This window comes from Cherax quadricarinatus, chromosome 8 (genome assembly GCF_038502225.1).
Source record: "Cherax quadricarinatus isolate ZL_2023a chromosome 8, ASM3850222v1, whole genome shotgun sequence".
Classification (NCBI taxonomy): Eukaryota; Metazoa; Arthropoda; class Malacostraca; order Decapoda; family Parastacidae; genus Cherax; species Cherax quadricarinatus.
The window spans coordinates 65,001,319-65,018,182 of NC_091299.1; positions in this window are offsets into that span (position 1 = coordinate 65,001,319).

Genomic DNA, 16,864 nt, shown 5'->3' on the forward strand with positions numbered 1-16,864 from the left:
GTGCAGCACGATAACCGCAGTGTACAATAAGTGCAGCATGATAACTGCAGTGTACAATAAGTGCAGCATGATAACCGCAGTGTACAATAAGTGCAGCATGATAACCGCAGTGTACAATAAGTGCAGCATGATAACTGCAGTGTACAATAAGTGCAGCATGATAACTGCAGTGTACAATAAGTGCAGCATGATAACCGCAGTGTACAATAAGTGCAGCATGATAACTGCAGTGTACAATAAGTGCAGCATGATAACTGTAGTGTACAATAAGTGCAGCATGATAACCGCAGTGTACAATAAGTGCAGCATGATAACCGCAGTGTACAATAAGTGCAGCATGATAACTGCAGTGTACAATAAGTGCAGCATGATAACTGCAGTGTACAATAAGTGCAGCATGATAACTGCAGTGTACAATAAGTGCAGCATGATAACTGCAGTGTACAATAAGTGCAGCATGATAACCGCAGTGTACAATAAGTGCAGCATGATAACCGCAGTGTACAATAAGTGCAGCATGATAACTGCAGTGTACAATAAGTGCAGCATGATAACTGCAGTGTACAATAAGTGCAGCATGATAACTGCAGTGTACAATAAGTGCAGCATGATAACTACAGTGTACAATAAGTGCAGCGTGATAACCACAGTGTACAATAAGTGCAGCATGATAACTACAGTGTACAATAAGTGTAGCATGATAACCGCAGTGTACAATAAGTGCAGCATGATAACTGTAGTGTACAATAAGTGCAGCATGATAACTGCAGTGTACAATAAGTGCAGCATGATAACTACATTGTACAATAAGTGTAACATGATAACCGCAGTGTACAATAAGTGCAGCATGATAACTACAGTGTACAATAAGTGCAGCGTGATAACCACAGTGTACAATAAGTGCAGCATGATAACTACAGTGTACAATAAGTGCAGCGTGATAACCACAGTGTACAATAAGTGCAGCATGATAACTGTAGTGTACAATAAGTGCAGCATGATAACTGCAGTGTACAATAAGTGCAGCATGATAACCGCAGTGTACAATAAGTGCAGCATGATAACCACAGTGTACAATAAGTGCAGCATGATAACTGCAGTGTACAATAAGTGCAGCATGATAACCGCAGTGTACAATAAGTGCAGCATGATAACTACAGTGTACAATAAGTGCAGCATGATAACCGCAGTGTACAATAAGTGCAGCATGATAACTACAGTGTACAATAAGTGCAGCATTATAACCGCAGTGTACAATAAGTGCAGCATGATAACCACAGTGTACAATAAGTGCAGCATGATAACTGCAGTGTACAATAAGTGCAGCATGATAACTGCAGTGTACAATAAGTGCAGCATGATAACCGTAGTGTACAATAAGTGCAGCATGATAACCGCAGTGTACAATAAGTGCAGGATGATAACTGCAGTGTACAATAAGTGCAGCATGATAACTGCAGTGTACAATAAGTGCAGCATGATAACCGTAGTGTACAATAAGTGCAGCATGATAACCGCAGTGTACAATAAGTGCAGCATGATAACCGTAGTGTACAATAAGTGCAGCATGATAACTGCAGTGTACAATAAGTGCAGCATGATAACTGTAGTGTACAATAAGTGCAGCATGATAACCGTAGTGTACAATAAGTGCAGCATGATAACCGCAGTGTACAATAAGTGCAGCATGATAACCATAGTGTACAATAAGTGCAGCATGATAACTGCAGTGTACAATAAGTGCAGCATGATAACCGTAGTGCAGCATGATAACCGCAGTGTACAATAAGTGCAGCATGATAACTGCAGTGTACAATAAGTGCAGCATGATAACTGTAGTGTACAATAAGTGCAGCATGATAACTGCAGTGTACAATAAGTGCAGCATGATAGCCGCAGTGTACAATGAGTGCAGCATGATAACCACAGTGTACAATAAGTGCAGCATGATAACCGCAGTGTACAATAAGTGCAGCATGATAACTGCAGTGTACAATAAGTGCAGCATGATAACTGCAGTGTACAATAAGTGCAGCATGATAACTGCAGTGTACAATAAGTGCAGCATGATAACTGCAGTGTACAATAAGTGCAGCATGATAACCGCAGTGTACAATAAGTGCAGCATGATAACCGCAGTGTACAATAAGTGCAGCATGATAACCGCAGTGTACAATAAGTGCAGCATGATAACTGCAGTGTACAATAAGTGCAGCATGATAACTGTAGTGTACAATAAGTGCAGCATGATAACCGCAGTGTACAGTAAGTGCAGCATGATAGCCGCAGTGTACAAGTGCAGCATGATAACCGCAGTGTACAATAAGTGCAGCATGATAACTGCAGTGTACAGTAAGTGCAGCATGATAACTGCAGTGTACAATAAGTGCAGCAAGATAACTGTAGTGTACAATAAGTGCAGCATGATAACCGCAGTGTACAATAAGTGCAGCATGATAACTACAGTGTACAATAAGTGCAGCATGATAACTACAGTGTACAATAAGTGCAGCATGATAACTACAGTGTACAATAAGTGCAGCATGATAACCGCAGTGTACAATAAGTGCAGCATGATAACTGCAGTGTACAATAAGTGCAGCATGATAACTGCAGTGTACAATAAGTGCAGCATGATAACCGCAGTGTACAATAAGTGCAGGATGATAACTGCAGTGTACAATAAGTGCAGCATGATAACTGCAGTGTACAATAAGTGCAGCATGATAACTGCAGTGTACAATAAGTGTAGCATGATAACTACAGTGTACAATAAGTGCAGCATGATAACCACAGTGTACAATAAGTGCAGCATGATAACTGCAGTGTACAATAAGTGCAGCATTATAACCACAGTGTACAATAAGTGCAGCATGATAACCGCAGTGTACAATAAGTGCAGCATGATAACTGCAGTGTACAATAAGTGCAGCATGATAACTGCAGTGTACAATAAGTGCAGCATGATAACTGCAGTGTACAATAAGTGCAGCATGATAACCGCAGTGTACAATAAGTGCAGCATGATAACTGCAGTGTACAATAAGTGCAGCATGATAACTGCAGTGTACAATAAGTGCAGCATGATAACCGTAGTGTACAATAAGTGCAGCATGATAACCGCAGTGTACAATAAGTGCAGCATGATAACCGTAGTGTACAATAAGTGCAGCATGATAACTGCAGTGTACAATAAGTGCAGCATGATAACTGTAGTGTACAATAAGTGCAGCATGATAACCGTAGTGTACAATAAGTGCAGCATGATAACCGCAGTGTACAATAAGTGCAGCATGATAACTGCAGTGTACAATAAGTGCAGCATGATAACCATAGTGTACAATAAGTGCAGCATGATAACCGCAGTGTACAATAAGTGCAGCATGATAACCGTAGTGTACAATAAGTGCAGCATGATAACCGTAGTGTACAATAAGTGCAGCATGATAATTGCAGTGTACAATAAGTGCAGCATGATAACCACAGTGTACAATAAGTGCAGCATGATAACCACAGTGTACAATAAGTGCAGCATGATAACCACAGTGTACAATAAGTGCAGCATGATAACCACAGTGTACAATAAGTGCAGCATGATAACCGTAGTGTACAATAAGTGCAGCATGATAACCGCAGTGTACAGTAAGTGCAGCATGATAACCACAGTGTACAATAAGTGCAGCATGATAACCGTAGTGTACAATAAGTGCAGCATGATAACCGTAGTGTACAATAAGTGCAGCATGATATACAATGATAATCATAGTGCACAAGTGCAGGATGTACAAGTGCAGGATGTACAAGTGCAGGATGTACAAGTGCAGGATGTACAAGTGCAGGATGTACAAGTGCAGGATGTACAAGTGCAGGATGTACAAGTGCAGGATGTACAAGTGCAGGATGTACAAGTGCAGGATGTACAAGTGTAGGATGTACAAGCGCAGGATGTACAAGTGCAGGATGTACAAGTGCAGGATGTACAAGTGCAGGATGTACAAGTGCAGGATGTACAAGTGCAGGATGTACAAGTGCAGGATGTACAAGTGCAGGATGTACAAGTGCAGGATGTACAAGTGCAGGATGTACAAGTGCAGGATGTACAAGTGCAGGATGTACAAGTGCAGGATGTACAAGTGCAGGATGTACAAGTGCAGGATGTACAAGTGCAGGATGTACAAGTGCAGGATGTACAAGTGCAGGATGTACAAGTGCAGGATGTACAAGTGCAGGATGTACAAGTGCAGGATGTACAAGTGCAGGATGTACAAGTGCAGGATGTACAAGTGCAGGATGTACAAGTGCAGGATGTACAAGTGCAGGATGTACAAGTGCAGGATGTACAAGTGCAGGATGTACAAGTGCAGGATGTACAAGTGCAGGATGTACAAGTGCAGGATGTACAAGTGCAGGATGCTATACAATATTAACACTAGCCTTAACAACTAAACTTTTGATCCAGTTCGGAAACTAAATTGACTGTTAAGATAAGATAAGATTTCGTTCGGATTTTTAACCCCGGAGGGTTAGCCACCCAGGATAACCCAAGAAAGTCAGTGCGTCATCGAGGACTGTCTAACTTATTTCCATTGGGGTCCTTAATCTTGTCCCCCAGGATGCGACCCACACCAGTCGACTAACACCCAGGTACCTATTTGCTGCTAGGTGAACAGGACAACAGGTGTAAGGAAACGTGTCGAAATGTTTCCACCCGCCGGGAATCGAACCCGGGACCTCCGTGTGTGAAGCGGGAGCTTTAGCCACCAGACCACCGGGCCCTGTTTTAAGCTGTGACGCACTGACCACCAGGTTCTCGTTGTTATTATCATCAAAACTAAGCGCTAAACCAACAAGGACCATACAGCGGGTGGAAACATTAGGGCCTGTTTCCATAAGACACCTGCTGTCGATGTTCACCTAGCAGTAAAGTAGGTACCTGGGTGTTAGTCGACTGGTGTGGGTCGCATCCTGGGGGGCAAGATTAAGGACCCCAATGGAAATAAGTTAGACAGTCCTCGATGACGCACTGACTTTCTTGGGTTATCCTGGGTGGCTAACCCTCCGGGGTTAAAAATCCGAACGAAATCTTATCTTATCTTATCTCTTATCTTAACAAGCGGCTTTATATATAGTAGTATGTCACTGATGTCAGCTATGGTCTGTATACCTTGTACATGTACTGGTAGAAATAAAGATATTTTTATTTCCTGGAGAGGGTTTCGGGGGTCAATGCCCCCGTGGACCGGACCATAAGCAGGCCTCACGGTGGCTCAGGGCCTGATCAACTAGGCTGTTGCTGCTGGCTACACGCAAACCGACGTACTGGCTGGCCCCTCCAAGGAGGTTCCTTGACGCTGGTGAGGGGCTGTTGATCTAGGGAATTTTATATGTGCTCCGGTTCCCTGAATTGAGCCTGAATACCTTCCATCTCCCCCCACATGCCCTGTATAATCCTATAGGTTTAGCGCTCCCCATGATTATAATTATAATAATACAGCCCGGCTGATCAGGTACTGACTAAAGGTGGCTGTCCAGCGCCTTCATGAAGACAGCCAGGGGTCTATTGGTAATTCCCCTTATGTATGCTGGGAGGCAGTTGAACAGTCTTGGGCCCCAGACACTTATTGTGTTGTCTCTTAGCGTACTCATGGTACCCCTGCTTCCATTGGGAGAATGTTGCATTCCCTGCTGAATCTTTTGCTTTCGTAGGGAGTGATTTTCGTGTGCAACTTTGGGAGTAGTCCCTCTAGGATTTTCCAAGTGTACATTATCATGTATCTTTCTCTCCTGCATTCCAGGGAATACAAATCAAGGGACTTCAACCATTCCCAGTAATTTAGATGCTTTAGGTGCCTTGAAAGGAGCCGTTAGTGTACAGCAACATTCCAGCCTAGAGAGAATAAGAAATTTTGAAGAAAATCATCATGGGCTTGGCATCCCTAGTTTTGAAGGCTCTCATTATTCATCCTATAATTTTCCTAGCAGATGTTGTGATCTTTGAAGGTGAGATCCTCTGACATTATCACTCCCAGGTCCTTCACATTAGTTTTTCGCTCGACTGTGTGGTTAGAATTTGTTATATATCCTGTCACATATAGGAGTAAGTGAAATTTCTCTTCATTGAACTTTAATATTACATAGTTTTCTGCGGCCCATTTAAAGATTTAGTTGATGTCCGCTTGTAGACCTGCAGTCTTCGATGAATGACATTATCATGCAAATTCGGGTGTCATCCCCAAAGGAAGACACGGTGCTATAGCTTATATCTCTGTGTCAGATATGAGGATGAGGAACAGGATTGGAGTCAGTATTGTGCCATTTCACTGACTGTTTACTATTACTCTTTGTTAAGAGGTTATAGATCCATCTACCAAATTTTCCTGTTATTCCTTTATCACGCATTTTGTGCGCTATTACACTATGGTCGCACTTGTCGAAGACTTTCGCAGAGTCTGTGTATACATATGCATTTTGTTTGTCCTCCAGAGAATCCAAGACCATATCATAGTGGTCCAGTAGTTGGGACAGACAGGAACGACCTGCTCTAAACCCATGCTGCTCTGGGTTGTGTAACTGATGGGTATCTATGTGGGTGGAGATCTTGTTTCTTAGAACCCTTTCAAAGATTTAGTGATATGGGTTTGTAATTCTTGGCAATTGCTTTAATGTCCCCTTTGTGGAGTGGGTCTATGTCTGTTGTTTTTAGTGACTGTGGGATGATCGTCTCGAAGTAAATACAAACAGATCTAAATGGATTGTGAAAACGTGCAACTGCATTAAGTTTTATAACCTGCATGAACTGTATCACTGTAGGCAACAAGAGCATTTCACCCCTCCATGGAAGATGTGTATATTTAATATCACATACCTACAAGTCCCTCCCAAGAAGCTCATTGCTAGTAATCCCTTCCTTAAATCACTTGTTAAAGCAACTGCTGAAGAAGAAATTTCTCGCCTGGCTGGTAGTAATAAGTTATCACAAGTTATATACACTGATGGATTTAAACAGGAGTCTTCTGGCAGGGCTGCATCTGCTCTTGTTGCCACCTTCCTTGTTAAGAACCATAATAAACTTGTTGAACTAGGCATAAGAATTAACAACTGAGTGTCTACAATGCAAACTAAATTGTTTGCAATCCTAATGGCGCTATAGCTAACTTATGACACTGAGCTTGACTCTATTATCATTATTGATTCTATGTCATCACTGAAGGCTCTTAACTCATATAATGACCCCAACAACATGCTCATTGGAGAAGCCAGGTATAGATACTCAAAAATCAGGGACAAAGAAATTAACGTACAGTTGCTATGGATTCCATCACACCTTGGATTACTCCTTCATGATAAAGTTGATATGTTAGCCAAGAAGAGTACCCAGAAGGGGAATGTAGAATATAACTCTGGTATATCTGTGTCTGCCATTAGGAATAATATTAGGAGAGAAGTAAATAATGAAAATGACTGTTATAGGAATGCAGTTAGAAGCCTGAGTAGATCTATAACCCACTATGATAACATGTACGTAGATAAATATGTTTATGGAGCAACTTGCAATGTGAACACTGACTGATGTTGTAGTGGCCAGGCTTAGGTTTGGTTACAAGTACTTCTGGCAGTTTGGGAGACACACAGATGATGACCAAACTAAATGCAAATTATGTGATCAGGCATATGGTCACTGTCTTGAACACTATGTGCTTAATTGTCTACTTATTGAGAAATACAGAGACAGACAGTATAATAACCTATGTGACATGTCAAGATATCTTATTAATGAAAATAAGATACCAGATATACTAAGCAAATTTCCTAAATTTGCTTGTAACAGATAAGTGAACTATAGATATGTAGATATAAATCCATATGTATTCCTGTTAGCCCTTTTGGGGCCTAGTTCCCAGGCCTTCTGTGTATCCATATGCTCTTGTGCTACCGTCCACAGGATGGATATGGGGTACACAATAAACTAGCCACTTCGGTGGCAAAATCTAAAATCTAATCCCTGTCTCCATAGAATGCTAAAGGCACGTGAAATGGGCTTCTTGCAGTTCTTGATGAACAGGGAGTTCCACGAGTCCGGGCCTGGGACAGAGTGAATGGGCATGTCATTTATTGCTATTTCGAAGTCTTGTGGTGTTAGGATAATATCAGAGATTTTCGAATTGACCAAATTTTGAGTGACGGTCATAAAAATATGTTTAGATTGTCGCTCTTAGTCTGATTAACAGCACACTAAACGCTGAGTCGTTCTGGGGCTTTAGTATCTCAATCATTTCTGTGCTGTCATCTGTGTAAGTCCCACCTCATCTAAGCAGGAGTCCAATACTGGATGTTTTTTTGCCCTAGATTTGGCATAAGAAAAGAAATATTTTGGGTTACTTTCATTTTCATGTATGGCTTTGAGCTCTTGCTGAGGTTCTTGTCTCCAGTATGATTACTTAAGCTAGGAAATTCTTATTATTTTAATCAAAACCAGGCGCTAAACCCATAAGGATCACACAGCGCTCAGGGTAGGGTGTGCTAAAGGTGTACTATGACTGATCTGAGATCAGCGAGGGTAAAGTATAACAGAGATAGAGTTAGGAAGGGCCGTGAGGGGTGTTAAAGGAAGTATAATCAAAGTTTGTGTATAAAGTTCGTGTATAAAGTTTGTGTATAAAGGAAGTGTAATCAAAGTTCTGTTGCTGAAAAAACGTCAAAGAGGGAGTCTGTGTGAAAGGTGGGGCCGTTAGCGAGGAGGGAAGATAAAGAGCGTTAGAGCGAATGTAGGAACTGAATCTTGATGGTGATGTTAATAGCTCTTTCACAACGTTTTTTGTAACCACCACCGTGATGACTGCCCAAGAAACCTGCCCAAGGAACCTGTTACCCATGCTCTCAGCTCAGCATCTTGGAGGCTTTCATCACAATGAAGATCATTTAGTAACCTCCGAATATGAGATACAGTGAAGACAGAGTTCTTCAGTTTGGCATTACTATCTTTAAGAAACCTGTAATTCAGATAGACAAACCCTGCACCTTCTTTGTCCAGAGCTAAGTGTACAATAAGTACACCATAACCATAGTGTACAGTAAGTACACCATAACCATAGTGTACAATAAGTACACCATAATAACCATAATGTACAATAAATACACCATAACCATAGTGCACAGTAAGTACACCATATGTAAGCATAGTGTACAATTACACGATAATCTGCCATAACAGTACAATAATTACACCATAATCAGACTGACTGATGTTGTAGTGGCCAGGCTTAGGCTTGGTTACAAGTACTTCTGGCAGTTTGGGAGACACACAGATGATGATCAAACTAAATGTAAATTATGTGATCAGGCATATGGTCATTCTCTTGAACACTATGTGCTTAATTGTCCACTTATTGAGGAATACAGAGACAGACAGTATAATAACCTATGTGACATGTCAAGATATCTTATTAATGAAAATAAGATACCAGATATACTAAGCAAATTTCCTAAATTTGCTTGTAACAGATAAGTGAACTATAGATATGTAGATATAAATCCATATGTATTCCTGTTAACCCTTTGGGGGCCTAGTTCCTAGGCCTTTTGTGTATCCATATGCTCTCGCGCTACCGTCCACAGGATGGATATGGGGTGCACAATAAACTAGCCACTTCGGTGGCAAAATCTAATCTAGTGTTATGGAAAATTTTATAGGGGTTACCTGTATGTACCTCAACATTACATGCATACAAGTAATCTTATTGGGAGACAACAACCATATTGTTTACCGTAGTCACCCCGTGTAGACATGTGAGAAAACTTAGCCACCCCTGGTCACTGCAGGTGGCTCCTTCGACCTCACAATCTTACCCATATCTATCCGAGATCAGTATGATGGATAGCACCCGCAAGTACGGCGCTCTAATTAATTGTGGACTGTATAGATTACATTAGTTTAACTGAATGAAGAGGGGGGGGGGGGGTGGGTTGCACATGTATATATCCATCAAGGAAAAAACACTTGTATATCATACCACCACTTACCAGATAAGATAAGATAAGATAAGATTTCGTTCGGATTTTTAACCCTGGAGGGTGAGCCACCCAGGATAACCCAAGAAAGTCAGTGCGTCATCGAGGACTGTCTAACATATTTCCATTGGGGTCCTTAATCTTGTCCCCCAGGATGCGACCCACACCAGTCGACTAACACCCAGGTACCTATTTGCTGCTAGGTGAACAGGACAACAGGTGTAAGGAAACGTGTCAAAATGTTTCCACCCGCCGGGAATCGAACCTGGGCCCTCCGTGTGTGAAGCGGGAGCTTTAGCCACCAGACCACCGGGCCACCATTTTCAGATATTCTCTGGTGGTCACTTGATGTAGCTGGATCATCCACAACCTATCCAATTAAGAACATAAGAATGTAGGAACACTGCAGAAGGCCTACTGGCCCATACGAGGCAGGTCCTTATCAAAACGATCTCTACCTAAAGCCACCCAAGAAATAACTCCCGTACCCAATGACACCAATCAAACCCAGCCCCTCCCACTCATATATTTGTCCAGTCTCTTCTTAAAGCTACACAAGGTCCTAGCCTCTATCACCCCACTGGGAAGACTGTTCCACGCTTCTACAACTCTGTTAGAAAACCAGTACTTACCTATGTCCTTTCTAAATCTAAATTTATCCAACTTAAATCCATTATTCCTGGTTCTTACCTGGTTCGACACCCTCAGTACTTTATTAATGTCTCCCTTGTTTATGCCCGTCATCCACTTATACACTTCAATGATATCTCCCCTCATTCTACGCCTCTCCAGAGAGTGGAGATTTAAGGCTTTAAGTCTATCTTCATACGGGAGGTTCCTTACACAGTAAATCATTTTAGTCATTCTTCTCTGTATGTTCTCTAATGAGTCTATGTCCATCCTGTAGTAAGGAGACCAAAACTGAGCAGCATAATCTAAATGAGGCCTCACTAGTGATGTATAGAGCTGTAAAATAACTTTTGGACTTCTGTTACTTATACTTCTTGAGATAAATCCAAGTAATCTGTTGGCCTTGTTGCGCACACTAAGGCACTGCTGTCTTGGCTTTAGATTTCTGCTTACCATGACTCCCAAGTCTTTTTCACATTCTGTATGACCAAGCTCTACTTCACCTAGATTATAGCTTCGAGGGTTATTTTCATTACCAAGGGCAAGTACCTTACACTTATCCACATTAAACTTCATCTGCCATTTTTCAGACCAAGACATTAATTTGTTCAAATCGTCCTGGAGTTCATTGATATCCTCCTCAGAGTGAATTATACGGCCTATCTTTGTATCATCAGCAAACTTACTCAACATCAAAATGGTATACAATACCGACAGGTTGTTAGGTAAGACACATATGCAACAGTTAGACAACTTTATTCCGAAACGTTTCGCCTACACAGTAGGCTTCTTCAGTCGAATACAGAAAGTAGGCAGGAACAGTAGAGATGTGAAGACGATGTAATCAGTCCATCACCCTTGAAGTCGTAGAATTTGAGGTTGTTCCTGACTATGGAACTGAACTTCTCCAGGCCGAGGGACTGACAACCTCAAATTCTACGACTTCAAGGGTGATGGACTGATTACATCGTCTTCACATCTCTACTGTTCCTGCCTACTTTCTGTATTCGACTGAAGAAGCCTACTGTGTAGGCGAAACGTTTCGGAATAAAGTTGTCTAACTGTTGCATATGTGTCTTACCTAACAAACTTACTCAAGTCACTAGTAATCCCTTCATCAAGGTCATTAATGTAAATTATGAACAAGAGAGGGCCTAAAACTGATCCTTGTGGAACGCCACTAGTGACTAATCCCCATTCAGATTTCACTCCATTAATGGTAACTCTCTGCTTTCTATTGGTAAGCCATGCCTCAATCCATGCTAGAACTTTACAACATACCTAACTGGCCAGTATCAGTCTGCTATAACTAGAAGGGTTACTTAACTGTGGGTGATTGATGCTCCTTATTTCCTCCATTCACCATCTCATTTCGATGTCCTGCTACACCGACACGGTTCTTATTCCAGCAGGACGAGGTATCCGTTGGTTTGTCCCGGTTTAGAAGTTATGACTCCATAAAAACTTCACTATCCTCGGGACAGGAACCACGAGGTAAACATGTCAACACTCACTCTGGGAATGGCAGCTCATATCACTTCAACGATTCCTTAACTTAGTATTATTATCACTGATTACTTCCCAGCCCACCATACGGTTTAAAGTCTCATAACTAGTATACACGTTAGAGGTCGCTCTATTATCATTTGAGACCAATGAGTGATGCTTAAATCATGGGTATTTTCCCTGAACACACTCCATGGCATCTACCATAATTCACTAATTTTACCACTTATTACAGCGGTCCCGTAAATCACGTTCCCTTACTCTTCAGGAACAGTTACGACACGTGTTATATACACGCGTTAACACTGCTGTCAGTCACATCAGTGCTTAAACTCACCACCTCCTGACAGTGTTACATCTGAGTGGCTTCCAGGGGCTGAGGCGTCCAGGTAACACGGCTCTTGCATCAACTCTGATACAGCCGCAGGCTGTTGCCTCCGCGGTTACCCTGCGGTGAGTTGGGAATAATGCAGCAGGTAAAGTACCTTAGTCCATTATAATCATGGGGAAGCGCTAAACCCGTAGGATTATACAGCGTATATGGAGGGGATGATGGAAGGTACTCAGGATCAGTTCAGGGAACCGGAGCACGGATCCAATTCCCTAGATCAAGAGCCCCTCACCAGGGTCAAGGAACCTCCCTCGAGGGGTACCTTAGTCCAGTGAGTGCCGCAGGGAAGGCTCCTGCCACCGCTGTTGTCAGGTGTCATAAGTGGCTGTCAAAAATGATTGATTAATGTATTCCTGAAGATTTTAAATTGACTTGATTATGATGGATAGTCAGGAATTTTATTAACAATAATTTTCTTAATATTATTATTATTTAGACGGGAAAACTGTGAACCATTATATGGGTCATACAACGCCTAGAGACTGAGAGAAAACCAGGTTTACAATCCCAATAGTAGGGAGGAGAGCTTCAATTCCTTGGATGAAGACCCTTCAGTACCATCAAAAACACCTTGAAGAGTAACTGCAGTTGAGGAACATCCGGCATAGGATGTGTTAGTTCACGTGTCAACACATGAACTAACATACTGCTCATGAACATAAATCAACACCTGGAATAAGTGTGGTATTTATAAGCCCAAAGTTAGTTTAATATGTTTATTATGCACCCCATACCCATCCTGTGGGTGGTAGTCACCCCATACCCATCCTGTGGGTGGTAGTCACCCCATACCCATCCTGTGGGTGGTAGTCACCCCATACCCATCCTGTGGGTGGTAGTCACCCCATACCCATCCTGTGGGTGGTAGTCACCCCATACCCATCCTGTGGGTGGTAGTCACCCCATACCCATCCTGTGGGTGGTAGTCACCCCATACCCATCCTGTGGGTGGTAGTCACCCCATACCCATCCTGTGGGTGGTAGTCACCCCATACCTATCCTGTGGGTGGTAGTCACCCCATACCCATCCTGTGGGTGGTAGTCACCCCATACCCATTCTGTGGGTGGTAGTCACCACATACCCATTCTGTGGGTGGTAGTCACCACATACCTATCCTGTGGGTGGTAGTCACCCCATACCCATCCTGTGGGTGGTAGTCACCCCATACCCATCCTGTGGGTGGTAGTCACCCCATACCCATCCTGTGGGTGGTAGTCACCACATACCCATCCTGTGGGTGGTAGTCACCTCATACCCATCCTGTGGGTGGTAGTCACCCCATACCCATCCTGTGGGTGGTAGTCACCCCATACCCATCCTGTGGGTGGTAGTCACCCCATACCTATCCTGTGGGTGGTAGTCACCCCATACCCATCCTGTGGGTGGTAGTCACCTCATACCCATCCTGTGGGTGGTAGTCACCCCATACCCATCCTGTGGGTGGTAGTCACCACATACCCATCCTGTGGGTGGTAGTCACCCCATACCCATCCTGTGGGTGGTAGTCACCCCATACCCATCCTGTGGGTGGGAGTTACCACATACCCATCCTGTGGGTGGTAGTCACCCCATACCCATCCTGTGGGTAGTAGTCACCCCATACCTATCCTGTGGGTGGTAGTCACCCCATACCCATCCTGTGGGTGGTAGTCACCCCATACCCATCATGTGGGTGGTAGTCACCCCATACCCATCCTGTGGGTGGTAGTCACCCCATACCCATCCTGTGGGTGGTAGTCACCACATACCCATCCTGTGGGTGGTAGTCACCCCATACCCATCCTGTGGATGGTAGTCACCCCATACCTATCCTGTTGTAGACAGCCTGTACTGTCTACACATACAGCCCATGCCCTCTGCCAGCTTAGTTCATATTTTGCGCCATGCTGGTGCTGCCACCTATAGGCAATGCCACTTCAGCCTGCCTTCCCTTGCCTCACTCTCACTCACACATGGCCTACTAGTAGCTCTCTCTCATGGGATGGCCCTGCCCAGGCCATGGGCACAACACACAAGCCTGTGTACCCACCACGACATAACAATAAAGTAAGAAGCCTCTGAAGACGTTTATCTTTCACACCCCGCTTTCAGTTCACCAAATAATCTCATTGTAAGTGGTGGAAAGCGGTGGTCTCAGCAGTGTGTTTGCCCAGAGATAGGAAGGAAGGAATGAAGTTGTTCATTTCATCCCCCTACACAACAAGCATCCGTCTCTCAACGAGTTATCCTGACGTCGTGTCTGCACATTTGAGCATCCAGACACAGGTACAAGCAGGATCCAGGCCGAAATTTGCCGAATTTCTTCGAGAATTGTAAGTGACCCCACGCCACAGCGTCCCACGCTGTTTCTCAAGTCACATGTTCAGCGTCATTTGTATGTTGCTGTTGTTGTTCAGCTCAGCACAGCTGTTTCAGCAAGCCAGAGGTGAGTTTTGTGGTGATTTCTGCGTCCAGTGTGAGGTCTCCACGTGTTTGTGGGTGGGGGAGGAAGAGGAGGAAGTGGGCTCTCCTTGCCTCGCCCTGCTGTACTCTCAAACCTCACCAGCCTACCATACACTCACCACTGCCCACTCCCTCTGCTGTGTTCTCTGCTGTTTTTCGTGTGAATTCATTGCCAGAGCTGTGTATTCGAGTGCCCGAGGCCACTCGAAGCTACGTGGATCAGCATGCCACGTACATCACGACGCCACGTGGATCCCGACGCCACGTGGGTGTGGGCGATGTCACGTAGATCTACAGGCCATGTGAGTTACCAAATGTCCCAGGCCACATGCTGTGGTCTGCTGCTTGCATCACATTGACGTCACCGACGATGCTCCCTGACTTCATGACGTCACGATGTCTGCCTGACGTCACCTTGAGATGTCTGCTGACGTCACAGTGCTGCTGACGTCACCTCACAATGTCTGCCTGACGTCACCTCGAGATATCTGCTGACGTCACCTTGCGACGTCACACCTGACATCACATGATGTCACCATCGAGTGTTCAGTAATTATTTCAGTATTGTCGAGAAAATTGAGAGAAGATATATGTCGTGTGCTAATTAATTCCTCACAGTCAGTGTTCTCACATTTTAGTATGTCTTAGTGTCAGTTTTGTGCACAGGACAGGAGCCATAGTAGGGAAACAAGTGTAGTCAAAGATAAGATAAAACCAATATTGCAAACTAGAAATACCACAGGAAATAGCAAACAAGAGGACTCCAATAGCAATAGTGAGGATAAATTACCAAAAACAACTGGTGGGAGCTCCATTGTTGGTGCTAGGGAGGATAGAAGTAAGACAGGGAAACATGCACCAACAGGGAATACAGTCACAGAAACCCAAGGCAAGCGGAAACCAAGCCTGTGCACATACTATGCACTTGGTATCTGCTGGCATGGGAAATCTGGAAAAACAGATGGGACGTGCAACTATGACCACCCTAGAAAATGCCATGCCCATATGACAACAGGAAAATGCAAACTCCCTTCCTGTAAGCTTTTTCACCCTGAAATGTGTACCTCTTCAGTACAGGAAAGACTGTGCTATAACTTAAATTGCCAGGCATACCATCTAAAGGGGACAAAAAGATACAAAACATCCAGGCCATGGGAAAACCTGGGTAGCCACAGCCACTCAAGAGGGAGAGGTTTTTTAGTGCCAGGAAGGAAAAAAAACTGGCAGGAAATGGCAGAAATCGTACACCAAATCCAGTCATTCCTGGAGTGGAACCACAGTCGATGGCCTCCACTCCAAACCAACAGATACAGATACTAATGCCGGAAAAAAAATCCCCCCCCAGTACCAACAATACCACCAGTCCGATAACATTCTTCTTTGCAAATATACAGGGTCTAAAGCCAGCAACAAACAACAAAATACCTTTCATCCGTGGACTGCTTGCAGAGGCAAAGGCAATGTTCGCGGCTTTCACTGAGACCCACATAAAGGATCACTTGGACAATGAAATATGGATCCCAGGTTACAACCTATACAGATGTGACAGAGTGAACAGGCAAAAGGGGGGGGTTGGCCTGTACATTGCAGAGTCACTTGTTTGCACAGAACTGCTTAATGCCTTAAATGACGTAGTGGAAGTTTTAGCAGTAAAGGTCGAGAACCAAAACCTAGTCATTGTGGTAGTCTACAAGCCTCCGGATGCAACATCCCAGCAATTCCAGGAACAGCTGTTAAAAATTGACCACTGTCTGGAAAATCTTCCAGCTCCTGCACCCAACATCTTGCTCCTGGGGGATTTCAACTTAAGGCACCTAAAATGGAGGAATATAGCAAATAATATTGTTGCAGTAATAACACCAGGAGGCAGCTCTGATGAAAACTCA